The sequence below is a fragment of the Coptis chinensis genome, chromosome 7 (assembly GCF_015680905.1).
Source record: "Coptis chinensis isolate HL-2020 chromosome 7, ASM1568090v1, whole genome shotgun sequence".
Taxonomy (NCBI): domain Eukaryota; kingdom Viridiplantae; phylum Streptophyta; class Magnoliopsida; order Ranunculales; family Ranunculaceae; genus Coptis; species Coptis chinensis.
In genome coordinates, this window is record NC_141462.1 from 63319132 (window position 1) to 63345940 (window position 26809).

At 38.1% G+C, this 26809-nt stretch overlaps 2 pseudogenes; both read left to right on the top strand.

The window, feature by feature from the left end:
* On the top strand, window positions 1-26809 carry LOC147488358 (U4/U6 small nuclear ribonucleoprotein Prp31 homolog; annotated as a pseudogene).
* On the top strand, window positions 21653-21745 carry LOC147488359 (small nucleolar RNA R71; annotated as a pseudogene).

Sequence of the window (26809 nt, forward strand, 5' to 3'; positions counted from 1 at the left end):
ATGGGGCAAAAATCTTCTGCAGGAGCCAAGTCAGAAACAGGGGTGGCCGGTGGAATCGGTTCCTTGCCAGGTCAGTGAGCGCTTGGGGAAAAGGCTGCAGAGGGGAGCGAAGAGTTGAGGGGGGGCAGGTGCTTCAGATACAGAGGTCCGCGGAATGACAGGGACGGACTCTTCAGAGGTTGAGGTCCGCTGCCTCTTAGATGGGGGCATTTCAGTAGGAGCCCTCATCGCGGTCGGGGAAACTTCAGTCACTTCATCTTCCTCGGAGTCACTGTCAAAAGTTTTTGCTTACGAACATCCATGTCGTTGGTAGGGGAGGGGGGGAGGTATACTGGTCGTCCCAGTTGGAAATGGAGCGATAGGAGGGAATGTCTTCGGGCGCGGAGGTGGCAGGAGAGTCACGGGATCTAAGGGGCTGAGAGGAGGTGTGAGGATGACGGCGGTGGGAGGACGAGACGCGGGATCTTTTCCGAGTGGGGAGAGACGCTCTGGGTTTCCGCTCTTTGGGAGGAGGAGGACGGTAGAAGGGAGCTGAGAAGCCACGGAAAGTGTGCAGACTGGGGACTTATAGTAGGGGGGTAGCTGTTGTAGGATTGATGCCTAAGTAATTGGCTTGATTGTGTCCGAGCTCGCGGAGTCTTTGAAAAATGGGACAAGATACGCCAGAATAGAGTTGGGATTTGGAGTTTGGCTGCCAACCTACAGAACAAAGAGGAACAACGAGTTAGAGCATGACGGTAACAATACAATAAGAAAGAAGGAAAGTACGAAAACACTCACCATGGGTAATGAAGGCGAGGTGGTTAAGAGTTAAGTCTGAAGGAAGGTCCACGGACAGAAATTGTCCTGATACATATAAAGGGTAATGGTGCCATACTTTGTCTGAAGAGGTAGTACGGAGCAAGAGGGGTAGCTTCTGAGGACGTACATAGAATGACTGGTAACCCACACCGACATCTTTGGTGCTTTTCTTAAGGAAGTAGTGGGAGAAGATATCGCGGCTGGTGATTTTGGGCTCGCCGGTTCTATTGTAAGCATTCGCAGCATACATAGTTCTCCAGAAGTTTCCTATACCTTGGCAGGGGGGGATGTTGAAGTGGTTGCACACCTTGACATCCAAGAGAGTGAGGGGCAACCGCAGACCGGTAATAATTTGTCCCACCGTAATCACAAAGTGCCCAGGACGACGGGGAACCAGGTGAGGGTAGTGGGTGATGGATGGCACGTGTTCTAGGGTTATGTTGGTTGGAATGCCATAAGCAACCCTAATGGCGTCTAAATTAGGACGACGACATCGTGAGGGTGGAGGTAGCAAAGAAACTGGGCGCCCGGAGGTGGATGGGGCCGCTGTAGGGGCAAGAGGAGGCGGGGATGCTATTGGGGGTGAACAGGAAGTGGAAGAGTCGCTGGAGTTAGAGCCCGACATTAGAAAAATGGAGAAACAGGCGCAGAATATTGAAAGAACTCACTATTTAGTTTGATCAAAAGTAAAGCGAGCCTAGAAAACGTACCAAAGGGAGCAAGGAGAGTGGTTACGCCTGAGGTAAGGTCTAAAAGGATGAAAGAACCGCCAAGAAACCAGCAGAGTGCACGCAAACCGGAGGTTGATCGGAAGGGAGTGAAGGAGAGAGCAGTGGAAAACTAAGGGAGAGTGAAACTGAAATGAGGAAGAGGGAAAGGGAAGGGTGTTTAAATAGGGAAAAGGAAAAAATGTAACTTCATGGGTTGTGGAGCTCGAGGAGTTAGTTGAGTAGCCCAGCCAGCGCTGGACACGTGGAAGCGCAAAGAACGAGGGACGGCTAAAAACGCTCGTGATGATTGCAGTAAGGTTCACGCGTAAACCAAGAAAAAAGGGTATGGGCGGCAGAAAGAGTATGACGATGAGGGTTCTTGACCCCGGATCTCTTAACGAGACCGCGGAGTCGAGAAGGGGCATTTGTAGTAGCCTGATGTGCACAGATGGGACTAAGTCTGCGATGTATAGGATAGGAAGCAACATAAGCAAGAATAAGGAGGAGCAACGAATCAAGACCGCGGAACCCTAGTCCACGGGGTGTCAGGTGTACGGTTAGCAAGAGGGTCGTAGGATGACAAGACAGGTAGACGGACCAGATAAGATGAAGAAGGATATAAAAACAAGAAGATGAGGATAAAAAGAGGAGGCCGCTAGAGAGAGAAAAGAGGGAAGGGAGAAGAGAAAGAGAAAGAGAAAAAGAAAAGAGAGAAGATTGCGGGAGAGGGTGAGATTTAGTGTTCATACATATTACCTACATATTAACCTAAGTTTCTAAAAACTATTCTAATTTAAGAGCTAACGTGAAACTTCTAGATTAATATCATCATGGAGAAGGAAACAATACCAATATTCCTAAGTATATATATATATATTAGAAAACAAGTGCATATTATACATATATATCCTAATAGGTGCCATAAATTACGCGTGTTTCTATAGCACCCCAAAAAAAACCTGTTTTGTCCTCAAAGTATAAAAACAAGAAGGATAGAAAATACCATGGAAACGTGTAAAATTTTTAAAATACCTGCAAAACAAATTTAGAACATACTAATATAGATAAATAAAAATAGACGCAACTCTATACGAGTTTCACCCATTATGGGAATAACAAAAAATTAAATTGCTTCGGACATAAGCAGACACGAACAAAAAGTTAAACTTACCTCATACCCAGTATTTAAACATTGTCCTCCTCTTTTATAAAGAAATGAGGTTCCTTTGCATCCTACCACTCCATGACAATTTGCCAGGCCTCACACCATTTGTCATCTACCTTTACTAACCTGTTAAGCGCTACTTGGTCGGATGGGGTGTAAGGGGCAATATAATTAGATTGTTGCTGATAAGAGCCCAAAACTGTAGTTTTAACCCCTTTAACAATATTGCTTTAGACCAATTATGTGATTAATAAGTAAAAGTTAGTACTGTTATCGTGCTTTTGTATATTTTAGGCATTGGAGTCGAATATGTGCAGAAATGCATCCCTTTTGCGAGATAAAGGAACAAGGGTTGGTTGCTAAGAAGTTCTATGATAAAAGGCCAAGATTCAAGGAGAAAAAGCCTTTTTAAAGCCCGGTCAAAGCTGAAAAGTCAAAGTCAACGCGGACAGAAATAGCGCATAAAACTCAGGCCTTGGAATTGGGCGTACCTTATGTCAAAACAACCGGCTCGGAAAGAGCTCCAATGGTCCAAACCTTGACCCAATCAAAGGAGTAGAAGTGGACAAAAAGTCCGTGGAAGTCAAATCCAGCTGAAAAGGCCTCTATGGACTGAAAAAATTGGGTTTTGGGCTTGATTTTCTGGCCCAAAACATGGCTCCTCAGCCCATGCACGAAAAAGTGGATCTGGTCTCCTCCATTTGTATGGAAAAGACTTAACTCTTAAGATAAATCTAGATCTAGATTAGAAAATTTAGGTTAGACTCCATTAAATTAGTTAGAATAGCTTGTTTTAGATCTAGTTTTTACCTTCAATTAATTAGTGTGAGAACAAAGTAGATTATTATTTAGAATCACTATTAGTTTTAGAATCAAGTATTAGTTTTCATTTCAATTTAGTTATTGATTAAATTCTTGTTTAGTTTTAGTTGTTTTAAATTCATAAATTAGGTTGTCTTCATTTTGATTCTTAGACTATTGTTAAAATTAGATTTATAAAGTTTAAATTAGTTATTAAATTATGATTTGTTATTATTATTCTTGTGTTGTGAATGATAATATAATGATATTAGGCTAAAACCTCCATTAGAGGAGGTTAAGGAAGCCATGTGAGGATGATTGCTTGTTAGAATAGTTGTTATTTAGAATAGAAATTTTACATCTCATTACTCTCACCATTGTCCTTTGTGTTTGATTAATTGAATTCATTTATGTCTAGATAGATTAAGAGTGGAACGATTCCGTACTCTATATATGTGAGAGTAGGAAAAAATGATTGATACCGTAAGAATAAATTTAGAGTAATCCAGTCGTGTTTTTACGGGTTATCAAATGGCGCCGCTGCCATCTTAATCTCATTCAAGACAAGAATTCAATTGCTTGAATTCAAGGGGCAATCCCCCATTCTTTACCCACCTACCATTTTAATTTTTCATTCTTATTTCTTGAATTTTCGGAACTGTTCACTGTTTTAGGCATAGGGGCTACGGATTCACAGAGGAAAACACTGCAGTAAAGATATTTATAAATTTTGAAAAATTCTGAAAAGTTACAGGCGTAATCCTTAAGTTGTTATTGATTTACTGTAATTTTTCAGATTTTTCCTAATTGTTTTACCTTGTGAACAAATACGATCTTTACAGTGCTGCATTTCAGTTTCCAAACCGTAAGTTCTTGAAAAACAAACAAGTAAGGTTACTTAGGCAGTTCCAAAAATTCTAAACTTTTTACAAGAGTATCTATCCTAAATCAGGAGTTTTCAGTAAATATTTGATTAGTTTTTTATTTGTTTTGACCTCCTAACTAGTGGAGTGTTTCCAGTGTATTTCTGCAGTTTTGCAAACACTTAATTTCTGGAACAACAGCTGGTAAGGAGGGTTTTTAGAACTCCAATTGCTCTAAAATTTTTACAAGAATAGTCATGATCTGTCAGGAGTCCCCAGTAAAAGTTTGGAGATTTTTTCTCTGTTTTGATTGGTTAACCTTTCAGTTGTTTGTATTGTGTTCGAAAACTGTTTCACAAATTTTGAAGGGCAGTAGAAGGACTTTCATAGCTCTGATTGATCTGAAATTTTACTGGCTACTTGATAGACGTCTTAGAAAACTACTGTAAAAATTTCAAATTTTTTGGAGCGCGGCCCGCGCTCAACTGCTTGGACATTGTGTCAAGCATGAACGCGACCCGCGCCCTAGGTAGCCTATTTCCTAGCGAGCCCCACACTCAACCACTTGGAACTTGAGTTAGACATGAGTGCGACCCGTGCCCTACCAAGGCCATTTCTGAGCCCGACCAGCGCCCTCTTCTGGAGCAGCCCGATTTTCACAGGTCAGTCCAAATTTTCATTTCTTCAAGTTATTCAGTGTTTCTAACATCATACAAACACTGAGATCGCGTATGCAAGATGCTATTCAAACGCGTAGCAAGGAGGCATTCAGGTACTCCTTCTTCCACTCCTTGCCTCTTTTGTCAGAGGAGTTTAATTCTAGTATAATTAGGCTTCTTTTTCGTAAACGTCAACGCATATGCCTATCTAGAAATTTATTGTTAGAGTTTTGTTTGCATATTAATTGTCTTAGAATATATTTTTAAAACCAATATGGCATATCAATATGTAGGCGAACAATCATGTGATTATTATGTAAACCCTTCACCATGTTCATGCTGCAATAGTCCTTACCATTGGGCTTCTCATTGCCCATCATACCAAGAGTTTGAACCTACTATAGAATATAATAATAATTATGAGCCTCAATTTTCAAATTTTCATAGTAACCAATACAATCAAGAGTTTTCTAGTCATCCAAACTATACATGGAGTCAACCTAACCCAACACAGTACGAAATCAACCAGAGTTACTCAAACGCCAATAACTATGACTATCAAACACCGTACCAACCAGAACCACACCACCAAGCTTCCCCTCCGCTAACAACATTTGATAAAATAATGGCCCAAAACAAAATAATACTTCAAAACCTAGAACGGACAAGATTGATGCTAACCTCACCTACGCCAGCCCTTTCCACCATGCCAGAAATCACCCACCCATCTAGCTCGCCACCCTTCCCAGACCAAATTTCCCAACAAATAGCCAACAATGGAAAAACGTTTAAAGAACAAAATGTAGAAACCCAAACTATGCTTCAGAATCTAGCCAAAATGATTTCCATGATCCCCTCACCTAACACAGAACTTTCAACCTTGCCAAAGATCGACACACAAGATGAACCATTACCTTCCCATGACCCTCCCATTAACCATTATATTAACTCCACACACAACCTGGATAAGGAAATTCTTGAAGACGACTCTGTAGGACTTGTTTCGGATGACCATGATGCCATTGAGGAAACTTATATTGTTTTAGAGGACGAGAGTGAGGAAATAGAAATCAACAATTCTAATCTAAGGCATGAACAAGGTAATGTGCAAGAATTAAAGGAAGTAATATCTTTAGAGCAATGTGAATCTAAATTTAGTTTGGCAGCTGAGGAAATAACAATGGAAAACATAGATGAAATTCTTACAGATAAAGCCACAAACCATAACTTTATAGATTCAGCTAAGCTAGATGAAGAATTTTATGATTTCTTAAGAGCATGTGAGGATCCACCAACTGATAAACCATCAACTGACCACCATCCACCTGAGTTACCACCTCCTACAATCTAACCATCTCCCACAACTAAGCCATCCATTCACCCACCATTTCAGAAGAACCTCAAATTTGCACTTGAGCCTATGGCCTCAGAGACCCTCTATAATTTTTTCAACCCTCATGGTGAAGAGTGTTTGCCTAGTACACAATCCCATGAGTACACCATTCATGTAGTTGAGAGCCAAGCTTTGACCAAGTGTAGTGAGAAACCTAGTTTGTCTTATTTTTCCTTATCTAAGCCTCATGAAAGACATCAAAATCCATACTTCATTCCTTTCTCACCTAAAATATCACTAATTCATCTTTTTGGTCATTATAACTCTTTAAAACAGCAACAACATGATGGTTTGCATATGTTTTTTGATGGGTTACATAAGTTTTCTTTCATTCTTCTACATAATTGCTTCCAATTATACAATTTCATTCTATTTGGGGGGTGCATTTAGTATCATGTTTTTATGGCTAGACACTCAACTCTTTCGGCTATTAGTTTATAGTTGACCACGCATCATCCATTTTGTGTCACCCTAGTTTTTGCTTGTTTTCTTGGTCTTGCAGTTTAGGGAATCGACTTAAAATGACCCCACATTAAGTCTAGGGGAATCTGACTTTAAAAGACCCATATAATTTCTTGTAAAATACCACCTTAATGGAATATAGGCCACAAAATTTTTCAAACTTCAAAAAAGTTTCAAATTTTGTTTGGGGGTGGCGTATTTTGGTATTTCATTTCAAATCTTTTTGCCACCCTTTGGTTGTCATGTTTACTCCAATAGAGTTTGTGTTAGTGCGTACGTAACAGTTTAATTGTGCTTCATGTTATCATATCATTTTTACAATATTTCTGTTGCAGGTACTGCCAATTTTTGCCATGTTTCTATGGTAAATTCTTTTCTTATCTCTTTATACTTTGAGGACAAAGCATTCGATTGTTTGGGAGTGGGATAGAAACATTTGCAAAAAATAGGTACTTTTAGGATGTAAATTACGCACTTTTCTTTATATAAAAAAATTAAAAATCATAAATATTGTTTATACTAGGTACTTAGTGATAATAATATTGTTCCCTTCTCCATGATGATATTAGTCTAGAAATCTCACGTAGTACTTGAATTAGGATTTAATTTTTGAAACATAGATTAATACATAGGTAATAGTCATTGTATCTTTTAACGAACATCTTGCATGAGCATCTTTGATTGTACTTGGCAGTATTTTTCTGAGACCTAGGTTAGAGTACTTAATACATATCTTGTGAGCATCTAGCCTAAAAACCTCATAAGAGTGAAATATCTGAGTGCTGACACAAGGGAGAAGTCAATTCCGAGTAGAGAAATCACACATCCACTTGCTTGATCACCACACCATATCCTAAGCGAGAATTTAGGACCCTCTTTGGATCGATATAGCCAGAAATTCACACCTATATGAAATTTATTATCCGCTAGTCGCCCACTGAGCCTTTTATTAGCCTTTTCACAAACCACAAATCCTTTACCCAATAAAACAAAATAAAAAATAAAATCAGCCTACCTATCTGGATAAGTATGAGAAATAGGATGAGTGAAGAAAAGAAAAGAGAAAAAAAACCCGTGTAAACAAAAATTAGTTAGTTGCTTCAGAAAAGAAAAAGAAAAGAAGTTTCCATCCAAAGAAAAGAAAAGAAAAGAAAAAGAAAAATAAAAATAGAATAAAATAAGTCAAAAAACCAAAATAAAAAGGCTAAGGATGGAAACAAAGTGTAGAAGCAAAAGAACAAGGTTTTCTCTAGTTACATAATATGAAGACCCTATTTTCTCATACTTGTCTTTTTAAATATCCATTTCCTTCCTTCTTTAACCAATACCTACGCCCCGTATCACCTAATAAAGACCTCTAGCTCAATTAGGAATAGGTTGGTGTGATAGTAAATGGTAGATGTGTTTGATCGACATCAACTTCCTTGGATTGTCATTAAGATTGTGAGGAAACGTGTGCCCACTGCACACTAGAGTTAGCAAACTTGAGTGGAAAAATCAGAGTGTTATGTGTTTTGACACTTTCTTTGTGAGAACCTACTTAGGCACGCTACCCAAAAGTTTCATAAACGGACCTGCTATTGCATTTCATATCATAGTTCATTGTATAGTTGTTTATCTTAAGATGATTTGATTATAATGCATGTATTAGTTTAAGTTTTAGAATGATCATTCTTGTTTAAATACTAGTGAGATGTATAGATCATTGAGACATAAATAAGGAAACAATAGTTTTATTTCTTAGTCATTGTAGTATAAATGAAGTTTGTGAGTACCTTCACTGGAAAACTCTCACGAGGCTATAACTCGTCCACTTGGGAATTCCTAGTGGTTTAAGGCCTTGTTGCATATGGTCAATGCAATTGCACTCGGCAAAACGAGATTAGTTAGAACTCCATTTTTGGTCACATATTCTAATTTCTCATATTTGCTTGAGGACAAGCAAAATGCTGTTTGGGGGTGGTTTGATAAGAGCCCAAAACTGTAGTTTTAACTTGTTTAACAATATTGCTTTAGACCAATTATGTGATTAATAAGTAAGAGTTAGTACTGTTATCGTGCTTTTGTATATTTTAGGCATTTGAGTCGAATATGTGCAGAAATACGCCCCTTTTGTGAGGTAAAGGAGCAAGGGTTGGTTGCTAAGAAGTTCTATGATAAAAGGCCAAGATTCAAGGAGAAAAAGCCTTTTTAAATCCCGGTCAAAGCTGAAAAGTCAAAGTCAACTCGGGCAGAAACATCTCGTAAAAGTTAACAGAACTTCTGAAGACCGTATCTTTGGACTCAGGCCTCGGAATTGGGGGTACCTTATGTCAAAACGACCGGCTCGAAAATAGCTTTCCAATGGTATAAATCTTGACCCAATCAGAGGAGCAAAAGTAGACAAAAAGTCTATGGAAGTCAAATCCAACTGAAAAGACCTCTGTGGACTGAAGAAATTAGGTTTTGGGCTCGATTTTCCGGCCCAAAACATGGCTCCTCAGCCCATGCACAAAAAAGTGGATATGGTCTCCTCCATTTGTATAGAGAAAACTTAACTCTTAAGATAAACCTAGATCTAGATTAGAAAAATTAGGTTAGACTCCATTAATTAGTTAGAATAGCTTGTTTTAGATCTAGTTTTTACCTTCAATTAATTAGTGTTAGAACAAAGTAGATTATTATTTAGAATCACTATTAGTTTTAGAATCAAGTATTAGTTTTCATTTCAATTTAGTTATTGATTAAGTTCTTGTTTAGTTTTAGTTGTTTTAAATTCATAAATTAGGTTGTCTTCTTTTTTATTCTTAGACTATTGTTAAAATTAGATTTATAAAGTTTAAATTAGTTATTAAATTATGACTTGTTATTATTGTTCTTGTGTTAGAAATGATAGTATAATGATATTAGGCTAAAACCTCCATTAGAGGAGGTTAAGGAAGCCATGTGAGGATGATTGCTTGTTAGAATAGTTGTTATTTAGAATAGAAATTTTACATCTCATTACTCTCACCATTGTTCTTTGTGTTTGATTAATTGAATTCATTTATGTCTAGATAGATTAAGAGTGGAATGATTCCGTACTCTATATATTGCATGAATATATATGTGAGAGTAGGAAAAAATGATTGATATCGTAAGAATAAAGTTAGAGTAATCTAGTCGTGTTTTTACAGGTTATCAGTAGCCTCCACCCCGGCCAAATCATCGCACGGAAAGAGCGTATAATGTAATTGGTGGGTCTCACAATGTCAACCCCAACCCAATCCATGAAACGGGTACAGAACTTAGGAAGTGTAGGGTAAACAAGGGCGCGGGCGCGTTCAAGGTATTGTTCCAAATTTTTTTTTCCAGTAACGAGAGGGAAGGCACACTCATATGATAGCTTTAAGAGGGCACAGGCGCGCTCAAGGTACTATTCTGAAAAAAATTCCTGAAAAAACAAAAACCACGGTTAGAACCAAACAATCGAGTGGGTGGGTGAAAAGGGATTTTGGTAGGATTGAAACAGAAAGGGAAACGAATCTAAAAACAACTAAGATGGCAGCGACGCTATTTGATAATAGTAAAAAACTCGCTTTTACTCCTATAGAATACTTGACTATGCTAGGAATAAATAAAAGCATGAATTTACTCTGGTTGTTTATCAAAGTTCTACTCTCGTTATCATGCAATATATGGAGTCAAAATTCGTTCCACTCCTAGTTGGTTAGACGTAATGATTTCACTAGTTTTAACAATTCTAACAATATTATGAGAGCAATAATTTAATTATACTAATGTGATGTGAATTAATATTAAGATAAACTAAATTATATTATAACAATTTAATATGAAGATTTTAATGGGAAGAAGGGATTAGGGGGATTTGATTCTACCTTGATTTAGTCCTAATATGCTAGTATAGATTATTGCAATCCTAACTAATAAATGTTAAGCATTTTGATCCCTAACTATTCATGACATCTCTAACCAACTAATAATTAGTAGGGTTAGTTAGACTTACCCCTCCCCCCCATTTTCAAAAATATTAGTGATACCCCCCCAATTGCAAGATCCAACGGCTACGAGATGATTTTTTTTTTTTTTTTTTTTTTTTTTTTTTTTGATGAAGAAATCAACCATGGATCTTACAAATGGGGGGTAAGTCTATCTAACCCTAATTAGTATGAGAGAAAGTTTAACCCATTGTCATGGTGAATAAACTAACCTCTAGATTGAAACTCTTAAATAAGCAATAATTCTAACTAACACATCAAGTCTTCATCAAAGCTTCATCAAACCCCACTAATGGAGGTTTAGCTAAGATTCATTAGACTATCATTAATAGAAGAATAAGAATAAGACATAATAAAGACTAATTTATTAAAGATAACTTGAATTGAATTAATGATGATTAGGCTAATAAAACAATAACTAGGGTTTAACTAAAGAAAACTAATGATAGAAAACTTAATTAACTAAAGGGAAGAGTCTAAGAATTAAAACTAAGTATTTCTAACTAATAGGAAGGGAGAGAATTATTCGAAGTAATGGGAAAGAGATTAATTAACTAAGGGGGTAAATAGAGAGTTCTAGTTTTCCCCTAGTCCTCTTTATATAGGAAATGTTAGATTTAAAATTTTCGTGCATGGGCTTTGGAGTGATAAAACATAAAATGAATAGTTTACCTACGAAATGAACGATAAAACTCAAAACGTAAGTAAACTAAAACTAAATTATGTGCCTATATTTTATCAAAGAGTTCTACTCTCAATCCTATGAGATATAGTGGAGTAGAGTGATTTGTTCCACTCCTAGTCCTTCCAAGATGTCTGTGTTCTCTACGATAAGTATTCTTAACTCTAAAGTCTAATGAGAGATTTACTTAAGTGGCAACTAGACTACGATGTAACTACCCACAAGATGCAACTAGTCGATTATCGTAACAACTATGGGAATGCTACGTTGATTCAATGATAAGGAGTTAGAGGGGGATTGATTCCACCTTAACTTCGACTTAATCCTATTAATCCATTTAATCGTCAGAATGAATTGAATCGCCGGACAATATGGTTACTCCTAATCCCTAATTACACATGGCATTTCTACCAATTCATAACTAGTATGTGAACGATTAAACCCATTCTCATGGTGAACTAATCATTTCTAGAGTGGAAAGGAAATTACGACGACTCTACGATAATCGGAATCAAGCTTTCATCAAGGCTTCTCAACCCCCTCAATGGAGGTTTAGCCGAGAATCATCAAGCTATCATTCCTAATGGAATTCAAACAAGACATGATATAAAGATTGAAACTTTGCTTATTTAAACCCAATTCAAAACTACTAATGCAATAATTTGAATTAAACTAATAATGACAATTACTTAAATCTGCGAATTGAAATTAAACAATTAATGGAAATGAAACTAACTTATAGAGAACACTATTTTATTAATCTAATGAATAATAAAACAATGATTCAAATACTAAATTAATAATCTAACTAATCTAAGTCTAGCTATCTACGTAATAAGGGAAATTAGATCTACACAATTGTAAATAACAAGAATCGAAATTGACAAACTAGCTAATTTATTAATCAAACTAATTAAGAATAATGATTCTAAGAGTTTAATCTAAAACAAGAATTGAAATGGAACTAAACTTAATTAAACTACTGAAAACTAGATCTAGAATTCTATAATTTTTTAGGTCTAACTAGCTACCATTAACTATCTATCCTATCTACTATTAACCAAGAGTGAAGCTTTGGTTTTTATACATTCAGATCCAAAAATCGTGCATGGGCTTGGAGCCATGTTTTGGGCCAGAGAATCAGGCCCAAAACCCAATTCTTTCAGTCCAAAAAGGCCTCTTCAGCTGCAGTTAGATTCAACAGACTTTTCATCCACTTCTGCTCCTCTGATTGGGTCAAGGCTTGGACTATTAGAAATCTCTTTCTGAGCCGGTCGTTTTGACATAAGGTAGGCCCAATTCCGAGGTCTGAATCCAAAGATATGGCCTTCGGAAGTTCTACTGACTTTGTGTGTTGTTTCTGCCCGCGTCGACTTTTCAGCTTTTGACCGCGCTTTAGAAAGGCTTTGTCTTCTTCAATCTTGGCCTTTAATTACAGAACTCCTTAGCAACCGACCTTTGCTTCTTTATCTTGCTAAAGTGGCACATTTCTACACATAATGGACTTTGAAACCTGAAATGCATAAAAACACGTAATCAGTGTTAACTCTTAATTATTACTCACATAATTGGTCTAAAAGTATGATTGTTACAGGGTTAAAACTACAGTTTTGGGCTCTTATCAAACCACCCCCAAACAGCATTTTGCTTGTCCTTAAGCAAAGATGAGAAATTAGAATAAGTTGACCAAAAATGGAGTTCTAACTACTCTCGTTTTCTCTGAGTGCGATTGCATTAACCATATGCAACAAGGCCTTAAACCACTAGGAATTCCCTAGTGGGCCGAAGTTATAGCCTCGTGAGAGTTTTCCAGTGAAGGTACTCACAAAACTTCATCTATACTACAACGACTAAGAAATAAAACTATTGTTTCCTTATTCATGCTCTAAATTAACTATTCCTCTCACTAGCAATGCATATATAGAGTAATCAAGTCGAAACCTAAGTTAATATATACATAATAATTAATCATCTACAATAAACATATATACAATGAGTAATACTATGAAATGCCTAGCAGGTTCGTTTCTGAAACTCGGGATAGCGTCCTTAAGTAGGTTCTCACAAATTAGTCAAGATACAACACTCTGATTTTTTCCACTCAAGTTCCAATTTACTCCAGATTAATGCGGTGGGCACACTTTACCTTACAATCTCAATAACAACAAAGGAGCCGGAATCGATCAAACACATCTGCCACTTACTATCACACTAACCTATTTCTAATTGAGCTAGAGGTCTTTATTAGGTGTTGCGGGGATTAGGAGATGGTTTAAGAAGGAAAGAAATGGATATTCAAAAGGGACAAGTCTGAGATAATAGAGTCTTCATATTATGTAACTTAGAGAAAACCTTGTTATTTTCTTTTGCTTCTATACTTTGTTTCCATCCTTAGCCATATTTTTCTTTTTCTTTTCTTTGGCTTTTGACTCCCTTTTATTCTATTTTTGGAGTTTTTATTTATTTCTATTTTTTTTTCCTTGGATGGAAGCTTATTTTCTTTTTCTGAAGCAACTAACTAATTTTTGTTTACACAGGTTTTTCTCTTCTTCTTTCCTCACTCATTCTATTCTTAAACTTATTCTAGATTGGGTAAGTTGAATTTTTTTTATTTTGTTTTGTTTTTGTAACAGGGTAAAGGAATTGTGGTTTATGGAAGGCTAAAGAAAGGTTCGTTGGGGGTGACTAGCGGAAAATAATTCATAGGTTTGAATTTTTGGCTATATCGATCCAAAGAAGGCCTAAATTCTCGCTTAGGATATGGTTTAGTGATCAAGCAAGTGGACGTGTGATATCTCTATCCGATTTTACTTCTCCCTTTGTGTCATTTCTCAAATGTTTCACTCATATAAGGCTTTAGGCTATATTTTCACAGGATTTGTAGAATAAGTACTCTAGCCTATATTTCAGAAACTTACTGCTAACAATCATCGATACTCATGTAATATATTTATAGATAGATGCAAAGATTATTACATACATATTAACCTAAGTTTCTAAAAATTATTCTGATGCCAAAGCTACGTGAGACTTCTAGATTGTTAAGAGCATAGAGAAAGAAAACAATACCACTATTCTTAAGTGTATAGCATAACTTATTTATTTATATTTTTGAATTTTTGAAATTTTAACTAGAAAACAAATGCATATTATACATATCTATATCCTAACAGATGCCTTAATTACACGTGTTTCTATGCCCCCAAACAAGAAGCATGCTTTGTCCTCAAAAGCATAAAATAAAGAGGGTAGGAAAATTACCATTGAAGCGTGAAATTCGTGAACATCTGCAAAACAAAGTTAGAACGCATTAATATAGGAAATAAAAACTGACTCAACTCTATAAGAGTTCTACCCATTATGGGGTTAACAAGAATGAAATTGCTTGGGACATAAGCAGACACTAAATAGAATGAAAACTTACCTTATCTCCCGCATTACTCATCATCTTCCTCATCCTCTTCTTCCATAAAGAAGTGAGGTTCCTTCAGCCCCCTGCCATGCCATGATAATTTGCCGGCTTCCCGCCATTTATCATCTATTATTGTTAACCTATTAAGAGCCACTTGGTGCGGCCGGGGTGTAGGGTGCAACCCGATGAGGTTGTATCCTCCACCCTTGCCAAAGTCATTGCACGGAAAGATCGAATAATACTATTGGTGGGTCGATGCGATTAATCGTAATCCAATCCGTGAAACATGTACAAAAAAGCGAGGAAAGAAACATAGCATAATACGGAAATTAGAACAGGCATAAGAAGGTACTTATGCCTCATGCTATGGGATCGAGCTAAACTAGACATCAAGGTTCGGGAAGGTCATGACACATACGTCCCGTGGGCTAAAGCAAGGAAGACGCTGCAAGTGGCATCATTCACGAAGAAAAAAAGCGCCATTCCCTAAAATGTTTAGCATGATCCAAAACATAACAGTTCCTATGTTCATGGACAAAGCTACCAAAGCGCGACGTTATATTCCCCTTGGTCCTCGATACGGAAAATGCCCGCGCCATACGACTCATGCAAAAACTCGTAAGTGTAGATATACATATTATCTACCCAATAGCACCATGGGTCTTGTATTTCAGCGGGCATAAAAAGTCCAAGAACAAATGCTAGCAAGAACCTGGTAATTTCCATTGGTTCATTATCAATGTTGATGGAGAACACTTGTTTTCCATCTGGTCTTTCAAAGAAAATGCAGTTATCGTAAAAATAAGATGCTAGTGTTGGAGAATAAAGTGCATTAGGTCTTACCATAAGGGTTCCCAGCCTACATATGTGATAAACACAAAACCAAGCACCGTAAGTAGTGCTTTGGAACAAATCTTCGAAAAGATCGTTCGGTATCAATGTTGGAGATGTCATCTCAAAATTACGCCTGGAATAGCTGCGAATGATCCGAAACTACCCGCAAAAACTAGAATTTTTCAGGTCCACCAGTCGTGCAAGTGCACTTCTTAGGTCGCTCTGAAGATTTGGAATTCCAGTGTTTGGCGCTGGTCGCTCACCTTGAAGCCGAAAGTGCCTCGACAAAAAATCTGAAAAAAAAATTGCAGAGCGCGAGTGCACTCCTCTAGGGCGCGAAGTGCGCTCGAGTTGAAACTACGGAAAATGAGAAGACAAACGTGGGGAATCGTGGGAGTGAAAGGTGAGTGATGGAGGTTAGGTGTAGTGTGAGTTGTGAGTGTAGAATGTATGAAGTTTATATAGGTTTTAATTGCTAAACCGGATCGGGAAGTTGCCAAAAGGTTTTTACGGCAGTTTCCGGAAATACCTAGATTTCCAAACCCGAAAACGGAAACAACTCATTTTCTTGATTCTAAAACAAACCTAGTATCTTTTAGGTTGAATTTATGATAGAATCTACCTATTTAATCGATATTTCATCCTACCATGATACTTATTCATAGATATGCCTAAACGGCCATATTTTCACCTTGACTTCGCAATAAATTCTAAGACGAGGGTCATATAAAAATCATGCTGGAATAGATAAAACCACCCCCAAACAATTTGGGAAGGTGGGATCAATATTAAACAACCAACAATAATGAAAATAACCGCATTATATTAAAATTTTCATTCGAAGTACATTTCACTACAAAATTCAAATTACGGAAATAAAACTTACATTAAAATAAATGGCAATAATGAAACTACAAATAAAAATAGAAACATCAAACGATACTATCCCTAATCACTCCGCATCGGGTAGCGGAGGCACACGGTCCGGGATGGCTCCCGAGCTCTCGATGGGCCAACACCATTCGCTTTTCGCGACGGCGCGCGTGCCTCGATGGTGTGTCCTCGGAAGGAGAATCCCGTGAGGTGGGAATCGTTCAAGCATGTTGGCCTTGGAACCGACGCTTCTAGCTTCTAGCTCGACCCTCATCTGTTCCCTGCCGTCCTCTCTTTGGGTGCGGATCTCGAAGTTATGATGGATAGTAGCCCGTTGAGTCCGGAGGTCTTCGCAGATAATGTTGAGTGAACGCATGCCACGATGAATTAATTACGCCATGCTACGTATCCGACCAACACCGCTCCAGGGCATCCGCATCAAAACAAGTCAAGTCCTCCTCATCCTCCTCGGCATTCTCATTTCCCCCATCCTCCTCGGCATTCTCATTTCCACCATCCTCCTCGTCCTCTATCCTATCCTCAGGCAACCGCCAAACTCGTTGGACACACTCCTTATAAATGCGAGGATTTCGGTGCAGGGTGATGTAAGACCTATCAGACGCCTGAGCTGCTCTCAACTTCAGCATGATCTTGGTTATCAACACAGGGAGAGGTGCAACAGACTTCCCTACTCCCCTAATCATGCTAAGGAAAAACTCCAAGATACAGAACTCGTATTTTTGCTCCTGGAGTATCCATAAAATGTGGAGGCAGTTCAGACCGATGTCACTGACCTTCTCCTTCCCCAGGACATTCCGACCAATCCACTGAGCTGCAGCCAGCTGGTTGGTTTTGAGGGATGACTGGCGAACACAATGCGATCTCGCATTGTAGTTCCCTTCGGTAACTGTCACGTTCATCAATGGTTCTACCCCATTGTATTGGAACTCTTGCAACATGACATCCAGATGGATTCTAGGTGGAATGCCTAGAATATCAGCCAACAACCCAGTAGTTACCTCCTTCCTCCTCTTCGCCACCATAACAAAAATTCTAGTCCCCTCTACCTCCTTCGTGTTGTAAAACCGTCGAACTAAGTCTTCGTGGTAAAAGGCTTCAGTCGAGTACCACAAGCTATTCCAATCTCTACTGATCATTTCGTCACCGTAAAACGGTCGCGAAGTGGTCGCCAGTAAAAGCTTGCTCGGCAAAATTCGACGTTGTTGAGCCATTTTAGTGTTTGGAATGTAGTGGGGGTTTAAATGGGATGTGGTGTTGGAAATTAAATCGACCGACTGAAGCAAACAGTGGTGGTGGCGCGGTGGTGGCGCGACAGTTCACAAATTTTTTTTAAATTTTCGTGGGTTTTGGTGATGTAAGTAGGTGGATTTGGTGGGGGTTTGGTTTTTGAGAAGATTTGCAGCGGATTTTTGATGGTTGGCGTGGGTTTAATTAGGTTTATTGTTTTTTTTTTTTTTTTTTTTTTGTTTTTTGTTTTTTGTTTTTTTTTTTGGGGTTTGGAGCTTAGGCAGTTTTAATGGCAGTTTTGAGAAGATGAACGCGACTGTTGGGTAAGGGTAAGGGCGCGGGTGCGCTGCCGGTGGGCGTGGGTTGGGCCCAAGCCCAATTCGAAATTTTTGAATTTTTCGATTTTTTGCGAAACATCAAATCAAAATTGCCGCTTCGTTACCGGTCCAATTTTTGTGAATGAGATATGGAAATGATCAGGAGAGAATTTCCAATCTAATGATCCATAAAACACTCTATTCCAACCGTGGATGACATATAAGATAGTGGAAAACACCTCGAAGTGCGTGCATGACGTACGTTATGCGAACGAATGAACTCTAAATTCATAGAGTATGTCAACCCGAATCGAAATACAATTAAACGGCCTAAGCAACTCTAATGGGACATAAAACATTCTAGGACGGAAACACGAACACCCCACCCCCAAACAAATTTTTTACAACAAAGTTTAGAAAATTTGTTTTTTAACAGTAGGTCTTTTAAAGTCAGATTCCCGAGACTTCCTAGATTACTATGTTTATTATTTAATATTTTTTTTTTACTTTTATAAGGAAAAACAATAAGCAAGAAAGACATAATTCACCCCATAGAGAAACATGAATAAAAAATCCGAGAAAACATACAAGAGTGGAAAACGTTAATTATGTTAAACGTGGACTTAGGATCCGGTACTTACAGCCACACACTCCATAAGGAGGGCCCGGTTACCTTAATGGTGCACTCACCAATATATGGAAATGAAAGGAAATGCACCAAACACAAAAGTTGAGTCGCTTTATAGTCAAATACTTTCGAGACTTTATCCAAACATATGTATGAACATGCAGTTTATCATATATCAACAACCGAAATAGTTGTGGATCATTCCATAAATAAATATCACAGAAAATATATCCAAACACAATCAAGCACCAAGATTTCCTATGACGCAACCTAGTGAAATGAAAGCGAAGTCGGATAACCCTATAACGTAACCTAGCATGCACCTTATTTTTCATTTTTGAACAAGAGGGTGTTCTAGTAAATAAGTGTGGGAAGGTGAATGGTTGTGGAGAATATGGTGGACATGGATAAGTTGTAGAAGGAAAGCATGGAAAAAATAAGGATGTGGGTTTAGCACAAAACTCATTCATAGTGTAGGTAGGGACTGTCTCAAGTCTGAAAATGAAAGGTGTCAAATGGTTTGTCTTTCTGAAGTATTTGTTTACTAGGTGGATTTAAAAAATTATGAAGCACAGAAGAAACAAAAGGATCGAGTGCAAACTCGAGATTCCTTTGAAAGGGTGGAAGGAGGGAAGTCGAGGTGTATGTTGTGCAAAGTAGTTCTTGATAGGGTGATTCATCACCTGCTCTAAGAAACTCATCAAATTCCTCATCTAGATTGGTCATATCCTCGTTACTATGATAGTCCTCTACATATTTGAGAAAGTCATCTATCTCATCCTCATCCGTAATATGTGTATCGACTAGTGTAGGGATGGAAATGTTGGAGTCTGAACTTCCAAAGGAAAGAAATTTGGGCATATGATTATCATGGAACGTGTTGTTGAAATAATCTCGAGCAAAGCTCTCGATCATGCTAACCTCTCCATCCGTAGATGAATCGGGTAACTGTGTCTTTGTTTTAAAAACATTGACTTCAACAAAGAAAGATGGCCAAAAGACATGGACATTGAACCATCGCGCAATTAATGAGCGCAGCGTTGGCGGTTGCGGGAAAGGGCGCCCTAAGATGATCGACAGAGTCGTTAACGACTTCAGATCGAGGATGACAAAATCAGCCGGATAGTAAAAATCCTGAACTTTTACCGTAACATTTTCGACGACACCCTTAGGATACTTAATAGACCGATCAGCTAATTGCAACGTCATTTTAGTGGGTTGCATTTCGCCTAGACCTATTTGTCTATACAAATAAAACGGGAGTAAGTTAACACTAGCCCCCAAGTCTAATAACGCTTAAATATCAGATAAGAATCTCCTAAGGTGCATTGTACTGATGGGGCGACCGAGGTCCTTGTACTTAACAATTCCATTATGTTCGATAGAGTTGGGAATTGTTCTTAAAAAGGCGTTTTTGGTATATTGGTCATACGCCTAGTAGTAGTACAACAACCTCCTTAGAAACTTAGCATGATGTGGTAGCTTTTTAATAGCTTCAAGGAATGGAAGGTTTATAGTTAGATTCTTGAAAACGTCCCTAATCTCCTCATAATTAGTATCCCTAGTTAACACGGCTAATTTTTGTGGAAATGATGGTTTCTTTCTATATTTAGCAATAGTATCACCTGGATGTTTAACCGTGGCTTTCTGTTTCTTAGGTTGTGTTGTAACTGGTACCTCTATAGTGGTAGGCTCTTCGGTTTCTATTTTGGTATCTAGTAAAATAGTAGGTGTAGGGGCTACTGGTGGGGTACCTATAGGCATAGTTACTTTGTTATCAACCACTCTGCCAGAACGGAGAGTGGTGATGGCCTTTAGCTCACCTACATTTTCATATTCATTACTAGTATTATCGGTTACCTCAAAGGCTGTATTTATTATTTTAGGATTAGGTATTTCGTGACTTGGAAACACACCTTTGGGTTGGGCTTTATCTTGAGCCAATTGTTGGGTTAAATTATTAACGGATTGTAGAAGGCCGCTTGGTTAGATTGAGCCATGGTTTGGAAAAGTTTTGGCTCACTTGTATGAAGGTGTCAAGACGATCCGGGTTGTGTGGAACTATTTCACGGAATTATTTATGGGTGGATTTTGACAATTATTATTTACGAACTATTTCTATTAGAATTATTTAACTGGGTGGATTTTGACAATTATTATTTACCCCCCATGTTTTTAACGATACCTCTATTAGCATTATAATTATTATAACTACCTTGACCTTGTGCTTGACCTTGTCGAGGTTGCACTTGGTTGTTATAATTATTAAAATTACCCCGACCCGCCCTTGTCGTGGTGGAGCTTGGTTAAAACTTTGTGTTGGCCTAACATATTGATTATTGTACCACGGAGGTGTGACGTGTTGGTTATTTCTCCAACCGGTTGGGATTTTGTCTCCAAAGGGCGTTAGGTTCACTATTAATGGAACAAGCCTGTTCATAGGCTATAGGATAGTGGAAGTCGGGATGCTCAGGGCTCCAATAGAAACTACATGGATTTGAATTTACATTCATGACGGGGATAAGCTTTTGTTGAACCGAAATGGCCTCTACCTTTTTAGTGAGTGATTCAATTAGAGTTTTAAGCTCGGGATCGTGTTTAATTTCAAACATACCGGCGGCCTTAATTGTATTAGAAGAACTAGCGGAGCGGTGGATATCGTCACTACCCCCCCAGTTGTTATTTCGCTTAGTTTGATCCTCTAAAAATTTATAAGCCTCCGAGGCTCCTTTGCTTAAGAAACTACCCCCATTCATTATGTCTAGGACTTCTTTATGGTGGTGTAGAAGTCCTCTGAAAAAGACACGAACTAACGTGTCTTTAAGCTAAGTTATGATGTGGACACTCTATAAGGAGATCGGTGAAACGATTCCAAGCCTCAAAATGATTCATGAGGATTTTGTCGAAAAGAAATGAATCTTGGAAAGCATTTCATCCGTCTTTAGGGGTGGGTAAAATGTTCCATAAACAGCTAAACAAGTTTAGCCCACGAGTCCACGTAATTAGGCTTGGGCGTTAACCAAGACGCCTTTATCGGCTAAGGTGAAAGGGAATACCCTTAGTTTAATTTGTTCCGCACCAACCGTAGGATGATGGAATGTTGTTAGGACTTGTTCAATCCTACGATGCGGATAAGGTTTTTCATGGTCTAATCCATGAAAACGGGTAACAAATTAAAATATTTAGGGGATTCGAAATCCCCACGAAGTCCGCTAGAACGATGCAAGATTTGGGGCTATCGCCAAGGCTTTATAAAAAAGTCCGAGAGGAGTTTCTCCTTCGTTGGGCATTTTGTCGGGTGGTGTGTGTGAAATAGTAACTAGAGGTGTAGTGGGTGGTATACTAGATAGACTTGTTTGTTGACGTTGTTGTGTAATTACGCTCGTGTTTTTGTTCGACCATCTTTAATCTCATACAAGGCTAAAACCAAACTTAGCTAAACACATCAACACTCCAAACAATTATGATATACTAGTATAAACCTCTAACAGGAGATGCGAGGTGTGGAAGAAAGGAATACCTCATTGCATCCTTGCTTCGCTTATGAATAGCATCTTGTTTACGCGTGTTCAGTGTATATAACAAGTTAGAACACTGAAAAACTTGAAAAATCAAAATTCGAATCAAAACTGTAGAAATCCGGAAAACTCTAGCTTAGGGCGCGGGTGCGCTCACTTAGGGCGCGGTCGCGCTCCTTGTAACTTCAAGTTAAAGTGATTTTTTGGGTCGTCGCTCCACATGGGGGCTGGTCGCTCGATGTTCCAGCTTATGGGCGCGAGTGTGCTCGCCCGAAACGAGCAAAGATGCGCCGGTGTAATTTCTCGCGAGACTTTTCAACGATGAAACAAAAACCCAGAGTATGAATCAAACAAGGGTGGGTGGGTGAAATGGGACTTTAAGAAAAGTACTTACATTACAAAAACAATGCGAAAGTAAAACTAAGATGGCAGCGGCGCCATTTGATAAAACATAAAATGAATAGTTTACCTACGAAATGAACGATAAAACTCAAAACGTAAGTAAACTAACTAGATTATGTGCCTATATTTTATCAAAGATTCTACTCTCATATCCTATGAGATATAGTGGAGTAGAGTGATTCGTTCCACTCCTAGTTATTCCGCATGCTGTGTTCTCTACGTATAAGTACTCTTAACTCTAAAGTCTAATGAGAGATTTACGAAGTGGCAACTAGACTACGATGCAACTACCCACAAGATGCAACTAGTCGATTATCAGAACAACTATGGGAATGCTACGTTGATTCGATGATAAGGAGTTAGAGGGGATTGATTCCACCTTAACTCGACTTAATCCTATTAATGACGAATCGTCAGATCCGAATTGAATCGCCCAGCAGGACAATATGGTTACTCCTAATCCCTAATTACACATGGCATTTCTACCAATTCATAACTAGTATGTGAACGATTAAACCCATTCTCATGGTGAACTAATCATTTCTAGAGTGGAAAGGAAATTACGACGACTCTACGATAATCGGAATCAAGCTTTCATCAAGGCTTCTCAACCCCCTCAATAGAGGTTTAGCCGAGAATCATCACGCTATCATTCCCAATGGAATTCAAACAAGACATGATATAAAGATTGAAACTTTGCTTGTTTAAACCCAATTCAAAACTACTAATGCAATAATTTGAATTAAACTAATAATGACAATTACTTAAATCTGCGAATTGAAATTAAACAATTAATGGAAATGAAACTAACTTATGGAGAACACTATTTTATTAATCTAATGAATAATAAAACAATGATTCAAATACTAAATTAATAATCTAACTAATCTAAGTCTAGCTATCTACATAATAAGGGAAATTAGATCTACACAATTGTAAATAACAAGAATCGAAATTGACAAACTAGCTAATTTATTAATCAAACTAATTAAGAATAATGATTCTAAGAGTTTAATCTAAAACAAGAATTGAAATGGAACTAAACTTAATTAAACTACTGAAAACTAGATCTAGAATTCTATAATTTTTTAGGTCTAACTAGCTACCATTAACTATCTACCCTATCTACTATTAACCAAGAGTGAAGCTTTGGTTTTTATACATTCAGATCCAAAAATTGTGCATGGGCTTGGAGCCATGTTTTGGGCCAGAGAATCAGGCCCAAAACCTAATTCTTTCAGTCCAAAAAGGCCTTTTCAGCTGCAGTTGGCTTCAACAGAATTTTTGTCCACTTCTGCTCCTCTGATTGGGTTAAGGCTTGGACCATTGGAAAGCTCTTTCCGAGTCGGTCATTTTGACATAAGGTAGGCCTAATTCCGAGGTCTGAGTCCAAAGATACGGCCTTCGGAAGTTCTGCTGACTTTGTGTTTTGTTTCTGCCCGCGTCGACTTTTCAGCTTTTGACCGAGCTTTAGAAAGGCTTTGTCTTCTTCAATCTTGGCATTTACTTACAGAACTCCTTAGCAACCGACCTTTGCTTTTTTATCTCGCTAAAGTGGCACATTTCTGCACATAATGGACTTTGAAATCTGAAATGCGTAAAAACACGTAATCAGTGTTAACTCTTAATTATTACTCACATAATTGGTCTAAAAGTATGACTGTTACAGGGTTAAAACTACAGTTTTGGGCTCTTATCATGGAGCTATGTTTTGGGCTATGAAATCAAGCCTAAAACCTAATTACATATGTCCAAAAAGGGATTTTCTATTAGAAATTACTGCAACAACCTTTTCATTCACTTTTACTCCTCTGATTAGATCAAGGCCTAAACCATTAGAAATCTCTTTCTGAGCCGGTCGTTTTGACATATAGTAGGCCCAATTATGAGGTCTAAGTATAAAGATATGGCCTACGGAAGTTCTATTGACTTTTCTACTCTGTTGACTTTAACTGGGCTTTAAAAAGGTTTTTTCTCCTTGAATCTTGGCCTCTAATCATAGAACTTCTTAGCAACCAACCTTTGCTCTTTTCTCTTGCAAAAGTGACATATTTCTTCACATATTTGACTCCAATACCTGAAATACATAAAAACACGTAAACAATACTAACTCTTATTTATTATACACATAATTGGTCTAAATGTAATATTATTAAAATAGTTTTGGGCTCTTATCTGTTTTGAAAGGGTTTGCAAAGGCTGGTACAAGTCATGTTAACCAATTAAGCTATATTGGAGCGACTTTTGAGAGTACTAAAATTTTAAATCAAAATTCCTATGGAGGTAGTATTAGTAAAAAAATCGATGTTCATATAGCTTTTGATTCTTTGGATTGGTTTGTTTTGGTCAAGGCGGTACAAGCATTTGGGTTCGTGATACTTGTGTTGCTTGGATTCAAGTTCTTCTCAAGTCAGCTAAACTATCAACTATTGGTGATTATTTCATAGTTGATTGTAATGCACTATCAGTTGACATTGAGAATGAGATTGTTATTATCCACAATTTTGTCCTGGGCAACTACAGATTGTAATTTCCCGAGCTCGAATCTCTGGTACATCACCCAATTTATTATGCTCGAGTTGTAAAGAAGATTGAAAATGAAACATATTTAACCTTGGTTGATCTGGAAGGACTTCTACCTTCAACAATTATTATGGTTGTTTCGTCCAAAGATCAACTACTAGTGGAAATCTACTTCCTAAAGAGAACCTTAAGAAGACATTGGATGCCTGTGATCGGGCTCTTGCTCTTGATTTGGCAAAGAAGAAGGTCCTTGACTTTGTTGAGAGTAGAATGAGTTATAATTTCCCTAATCTTTCTACCATCATTGGGAGTGTTGTTGCTGCAAAGCTTATGGGAACTGCTGGTGGTCTGTCAGCTTTTGCGAAGATACTTGCTTGTAATGTCCAGCTTCTCGGCGTAAAGAAAAAGACTCTAGCAGGTTTTTCAATTGCAAGTTCCCATATGCATGTGGGATTTCTTGAGCAAAAGGAAATCTTTCATAGCAAACCTCCTTTGAGGATGTGTGCCTGCCGACTTTTGGCTGTGAAATCAACACTTGCGACGCGAGTGAATTCTATAAGAGGGGAACCAATGGGAAGAAATGGAAGAACCTTGAGGGATGCGATCCTTAAAAAAAGTGAGAAATGGCAAGAACCGCTTCCTGCAAAGTAACCAAAGCGTCTACCTCTTCCAGATTCTGAACCTAAACAGAGGAGAGGAGGTCGTAGTCTAAGGAAAATGAAGGAGAGGTATGTAGTAACGAATATGAGAATGCTTGCTAACATGATGCAGTTTGGAATACCAGAGGAGAGCTCTTTAAATGATGGACTTCGAGAAGGTTATGGTATGCTTGATCAAGCTGTAAGTGGGAAGTTGCAAGTATCAATTGGCCAGGGTAGACTAGCGGAAAAAGTTGCTAACAAGTTCAAGGAACAATGTCTCACTTATTGTATGTTTGTATGTGCTTCAACCACTAGATTGAGCCAACATCTATGAATTGTGTGATTTTATCTTGCTTAATCACCTTTTTTTTTCATGTGTATGTAGTACTTGTGTATTGAATTTTTGACATTGAGTATAGATAAGCCTTGGATGTTTATGGATAGACTGTCCGATGAATACGAGGAAGGGGTCAAGTATTTTATAAAATGTGCTGGAAAGCATGCAGGCCCAGACAATCTTAATTTCATAAGATGCCCATGCCTTAATTGTGGGAACCACTTGCATCAGAGTTTGGACTATATCAGGGATCATCTGTTTCATGTTGGTTTAGAAAAAAGTTACAAAACGTGGATATGGCATGGGGAAAGCCTCACAGTGGAAAGTCCCAAAGTGTCAACACGCATGAACCTCCATGTCAAGACTTTGATATGGAAACCCCATGTGATTTTGGGGACATGGTTAGAATGGTTAATGATGCATATGAGAGTTTCACGGGGAATCCTGAAAAGCTTTGTAAATTGCTTGAAGATGCTGAGAAACCTTTGTACAAAGGTTGCAAAAGCTATACAAAGTTATCATCCCTTGTGGAATTGTTCAACTTGAAAGCCAGTAGTGGGTGA